Raw genomic sequence first — 6,000 nt, forward strand, 5'->3', positions numbered from 1 at the left:
AAGAAAAACGGAGCTGGAGGAATCAGGCTCCCTGACTTCAGACTATACTACAAAGCTACAGTAATCAAGACACTATGGTACTGGCACAAAAACAGAAATACAGATCAATGGAGCAAGATAGAAAGCCCAGAGATAAACCCACGCACATATGGTCACCTTATCTTTAATAAAGGAGGCAAGAATATACAATGGAGAAAAGACAGCCTCTTCAATAAGTGGTGCTGGGAAAACTGGACAGCTACATGTAAAAGAATGAAACTAGAACACTCCCTAACACCATACACAAAAATAAACTCAAAATGGATTAAAGACTTAAATGTAAGGCCAGACACTATAAAACTCTTAGAGGAAAGCATAGGCAGAACACTCTATGACATAAATCACAGCAAGATCCTTTTTGACCCACCTCCTAGAGAAATGGAAATAAAAACAAAAATAAACAAATGGGACCTAATGAAATTTAAAAGATTTTGCACAGCAAAGGAAACCATAAACAAGATGAAAAGACAACCCTCAGAATGGGAGAAAATATTTGCAAACGAAGCAACAGACAAAGGATTAATCTCCAAAATATACAAGCAGCTCATGCAGCTCAATATCAAAAAGACAAATAATCCAATCCAAAAATGGGCAGAAGACCTAAATAGACATTTCTCCAAAGAAGATATACAGATTGCCAACAAACACATGAAAGGATGCTCAACATCACTAATCATTAGAGAAATGCAAATCAATACTACAATGAGGTATCACCTCACACTGGTCAGAATGGCCATTACCAAAAAACTACAAACAATAAATGCTGGAGAGGGTGTGGAGAAAAGGGAACCCTCTTGCACTGTTGGTGGGAATGTAAATTGATACAGCCACTATGGGGAACACTATGGAGGTTCCTTAAAAAACTAAAAATAGAACTACCATATGACCCAACAATGCCACTACTGGGCACATACCCTGAGAAAATCATAATTCAAAAAGAGTCATGTACCACAATGTTCACTGCAGCCCTATTTACAATAGCCAGGACATGGAGGCAACCTATGTGTCCAACAACAGATGACTGAATAAAGAAGATGTGGCACATATATACAATGGAATATTACTCAGCCATAAAAAGAAACTAAATTGAGTTATTTGTAGTGAGGTGGATGGACCTAGAGACTGTCATACAGAGTGAAGTAAGCCAGAAAGAGAAAAATACCGTATGCTAACACATATATATGGAATCTAAAAAAAAAAAAAAAAAAGTTTCTGAAGAACCTAGGGGCAGGACAGGAATAAAGACACAGACATAGAGAATGGACTTGAGGACACGGGGAGGGGGAAGGGTAAGCTGGGACAAAGTGAGAGTGGCACTGACATATCTACACTCCCAAATGTAAAATAGATAGCTAGTGGGAAGCAGCCGCATAGCACAGGGAGATCAGCTTGGTGCTTTGTGACCACCTAGAGGGGTGGGATAGGGAGGGTGGGAGAGAGATGAAAGAGGGAGGGGATATGAGGATGTATGTATATGTATAGCTGATTCACTTTGTTCTACAGCAGAAACTAACACAACATTGTAAAGCAATTATACTCCAATAAAGATGTTAAAAAGAATAAAAATAAGAACAAACTGAAACAAGTAAAAAAAAAAAAAATCCCCCACCACCCCCTCCCTCCCCCGGGTGACCCACATACTGGAGAATAATTATATGGCAGAGGCTCTCCCACAGGAGTGAGAGTTCTGAGGTCCATATCAGGCTTCCCAGCCCTGGGGTCTGGCATCGGGAAGAGGGGCCCCCGAGCATTTGGATTTAAAGTCCAGCGGGGCTTAATTGCAGGAGGTCCACAGGACTGGGGGAAACAGAGACTTAGCTCTTAAAAGGATTACACAAAATCTCATGTGCACTGGAACCAAGGGCAAAAGCAGTAACTTCATAGAAGGCTGGGCCAGACCTACCTGCTGGTCTTGGAGGGTCTCCTGGGGAGGCAGGGGGTGGCTGTGGCTCATGCTGGGGTCACAAGAGCTGGTGGCAGATATACTGAGGAGCATTCATCTTCATGAACTATCCTTGAGGCAGACATCTTGCTTGGGTCATTAGCACCAAGACCCAGCCCCACCCAACAGCCTGTAGGCTTCAGGCCAAACCACTAACAGCCCCACCCATTAGCAGACAGGCTGCCTAAAGACTTCCTGATCCCACAGCCACCTCTAGACAGGACCCTAGGCACAGCCCTGCCCACCAGAGGGCCAGGACCCAGCTCCACCCACCAGTGGGCTGGCATCAGCCCTTCCCGCCAAGAAGCCTACATGAGCTTCTAGACCAGCCTTACCCACCAGGGGGTAGAAACCAGAAGGAAGAAAACTACGATCCAGCAGCCTGTTGTCTGCAAACAGGCCAGACACTACTCTGGGACCAGCTGGCCCCTGGCCCTTGGGTGATGAGAGAGGAGGGTACTGCTGGGACTCATAGGACGTCTGCTAGAGAGGGCTACATCTCCAAAGTTGAGAAACGTAATTAACCCACCACGCACATAAAAATACTATAGAAATTTAGACAAAATGAGGTGGCAGAGGAATATGTCTCAGATGAAGGAACAAGATAAAACCCCAGAAGAACTAAGTGATGTGGAGATAGGCAATCTACCAGAGAAAGAGTTTGGAGTAACAATTGTAAAGGTGATCCAAGAACTCGGGAGAAAAATGGATGCACAGATTGATAAGTTACAAGGATTTGTTAACAAAGAGTTAGAAAATATAAAGAACAACCAAACAGAGTTGAAAAATACAATCACTGAAGTGAAAAACACACTGGAAGGAATCAACAGTAGAGTAAATGAAGCAGAATGGATCAGTAAGCTGGAAGACAGAGTAGGGGAAATCACCACTGAGGAGCAGAAAAAAGAAAAAAGAATGAAAAGAAATGAGGAGGACTTCCCTGGTGGCACAGTGGTTAAGAATCTGCCTGCCAATGCAGGGGACACAGGTTCGAGCCCTGGTCCTGGAAGATCCCACATGTCATGGAGCAACTAAGCCTGTGCGCCACAACTACTGAGCCCATGTGCCACAACTACTGAAGCTCACGCACCTAGAGCCCATGCTCTGCAACAACAGAAGCCACCTCAATGAGAAGCCCGTACGCCACAATGAAGAGTAGCTCCTGCTCTCCGCAACTAGAGAAAGCCTGCAAGCAGCAATGAAGACCAAATGCAGCCATAACTAAATAAATAAACAAACAAATAAATTAAAATTTATATTCAAAAAAGAAATGAGGACAGTTAAGAGACCTCTGGAACAACATTAAGCACACTAACATTCACACTATAGGCATCCCAGAAGGAGAAGAGAGAAAGGGCCTGAGAAAATATTTGAAGAGATAATAGCGGAAAACGTCTTAACCTGGGAAAGGAAATAATCACCCAAGTCCAGGAAGCCCGGAGAATTCCATACAGGATAAACCCACAGAGGAATACACCGTGACACATTGCAATCAAAATGACAAAAATTAAAGATAAAGAGAAAATATTAAAAGCAACAAGGGAAAAGCAACAAATAACATACAAGGGAACTCCCATAAGGTTATCAGCTGATTTTTCAGCAGAAACTCTGCAGACCAGAAGGAAGTGGCATGATACATTTAAAATAATAATTGGACAGATTAACTGTCAGGCAAGAGCTGCTGTGATGGTTTATGACGATGCCAATAAAAAGTGGGTACCAGCTGGTGGTTCAGCTGGGTTCAGCAGAGTTCGTATATATCATCATACAGGCAACAACACGTTCAGAGTGGTGAGCAGGAAGATTCAGGAACATCAGGTCGTGATAAACCGTGCCGTTCCTAAAGGGCTGAAGTACAATCAAGCTACACAGACCTTCCACCAATGGTGGGATGCTAGACAGGTATATGGTCTCAACTTTGGCAGCAAAGAAGATGCCAGTGTTCGCAAGTGCCGTGACGCACGCCTTAGAAGTGTTGAATTCACAGGAAACAGGGCCAACATTGCCTAGACAAAATTCACAGCTACCAGCCCAAGTTCAGAATGGCCCATCACAAGGAGAATTGGAAATTCAAAGAAGGCAACTACAAGAACAGCAACGACAAAAGGAGCTGGAGTGGGAAAGGCTGGAGAGAGAAAGGATGGAAAGGGAGAGACTGGCGAGGGAGAGGCTAGAAAGGGAAAGGCTGGAGACGGAGCGACTGAAGCAGGAGCAGCTGGAGAGACAGAGAGAAGAGCGGGAGGGGCTGGAGAGACTGGACTGGGAAAGGCCAGAAAGAGAGCCACACGAGCAGCTAGAAAGGGAGCAGCTGGAATGCTAGCGAGAGCAAAGAATATCAGCTGCTGCTGCCCCTGCCTCTGAGGAGACGTCTCCGAACTCTGTGCTGGGTGGGAGACTCCCCCGCTTCTGAGCCAGGCTCGCAGGCCGCCTCTCAGCCGGCAGAGACTCCAGCCCAGCAGGGCATTGTCTTGGGACCACCTGCACCTCCACCCCCTTCTCCACTCCACCAGGTCCTGCCCAGGCATCAGCCGTACTCCCTCCTCCCCCAGGACCCCCTCCACTCCCTCCACTTCCATCCTCGTCCTTGGGCCTCCACCTCCCCCACCACCGCTTCCTAATCAAGTACCCCCTCCTCCCCCCCCACCTCCTGCTCCTCCCCTCCCTGCATCTGGATTCTTTCTGGGATCCACATCTGAAGACAACTGCCCTTTAACTGGACTTGCCACTGCAACTGCTGGAGCAAAACTTCGGAAAGTGTCACGAATGGAAGATGCCTCTTTCCCAAGCGGAGGGAATAACACTGGTGTGAATTCGGCCTTCTCTAAAACAGATACAGGTCATGGAAAGGGACCCCTTCCTTTAGGGGGTGGTAGTTTAATGGAAGAAATGAGTGCCCTGCTGGCCAGGAGGAGAAGAACTGCTGAAAAGGGATCAACAATAGAAACAGAACAAAAAGAGGACAAAAATGAAGATTCAGAGCCTGTAACTTCTAAGGCCTCTTCAACAAGTACCTGAACAATCTGAACAACCTGAACAAGTACCTGAACACCTGAACCGACAAGAACACCTTGGGAAAGAACAAATACAATGAATGGTAGCAAGTCACCTGTTATTTCCAGACCAAAATCTGCACCTTCTTCGCAGCCCAGGGGAACGGAGTCCAGGCGGAAGCAGGATATTCTAGATGAAATGAGAAAAGAATTAACTAAGCTAAAAGATGAGCTCGATGATGCAATCAGGCAGGAACTGAGCAAGTCAAATACTGCACAGAGAAACAAACTAAGGAGAGATAGGACTTTAATCCAGAGAAGGAAAAAAAAAAACCTACAAAGAACAACTGTTAGCAACAACAAACCCCCTACATTTTGTGAGCTGTAAGAAGAAAATGGAGACAAACAGTCGGAAGGAGGGAAAAACCAACATACTTTGAAAGACTTCAGACATTACTACTCTGGCGATAAGCTATTTCCCTCCCAGTTTGCTGCTTTTTTCTGACCTTTACAACAGGATGGAAGGGAGTCATACAGGAGTTCCGGTATCAGTCATGCAGAAAATACTAAACCTGTCAGGCAAGATCGCCATGCCTTGAAATATTTTCATGTCAAGAGAAAAATCGCACATTTTCCACAATCCACACTAAGATAAAGAGGAGAAAGGCTTGAGAAGTTTTTTTCAGAGAAGGCTGATGAAGAATTTAGCAAGTTATGCTATTGTATTGTAAATGTTTCTCTCAGGTTTGTCTTCCTATCATATTTGATATTCCATGAATAATTGAGGTCAGCCCTACGCAGGTTGAGATCATAAGATGTGGAACAACCAGAATTGTATGTGCTTTCACAGGGTGATATTTATAAGAAAGTGTCCTAAAAATGATTTGTCCAGAGTGAGGAATTTTAGAACGATAGGAAGTCTCTCGAGTTAGACTTCATGCAATTTTGTAGATTCAAACATAAAATTCATCCAGAATCTAAAGATGTAGATGCCTTCCTAAATTGTTACAAATGCTTTACCAAATCTGT

General features: G+C 44.7%; 1 protein-coding gene and 1 pseudogene across 1 annotated transcript in view; one reads left to right on the forward strand and one right to left on the reverse strand.

Annotated features, from left to right (window-relative positions):
- The window catches only part of LOC132352445 (protein enabled homolog), a 43,623-nt pseudogene extending 38,264 nt beyond the window's left edge, over positions 1–5,359 (forward strand).
- DOCK9 (dedicator of cytokinesis 9) overlaps positions 1–5,426 on the reverse strand; it is a 324,209-nt gene extending 318,783 nt beyond the window's left edge. Inside the window, exons 1-2 of the mRNA XM_059903279.1 lie at positions 5,407–5,426; positions 5,088–5,161 (exon numbers count right to left, since the gene is read on the reverse strand). The gene's annotated coding sequence lies outside the window, so the exon portion shown is untranslated. The remainder of the gene's footprint in view (positions 1–5,087; positions 5,162–5,406) is intronic.
- Positions 5,427–6,000: the final 574 nt, after the last annotated feature.

The sequence above is a fragment of the Balaenoptera ricei genome, chromosome 18 (assembly GCF_028023285.1).
Source record: "Balaenoptera ricei isolate mBalRic1 chromosome 18, mBalRic1.hap2, whole genome shotgun sequence".
In the NCBI taxonomy this organism is placed as follows: Eukaryota; Metazoa; Chordata; class Mammalia; order Artiodactyla; family Balaenopteridae; genus Balaenoptera; species Balaenoptera ricei.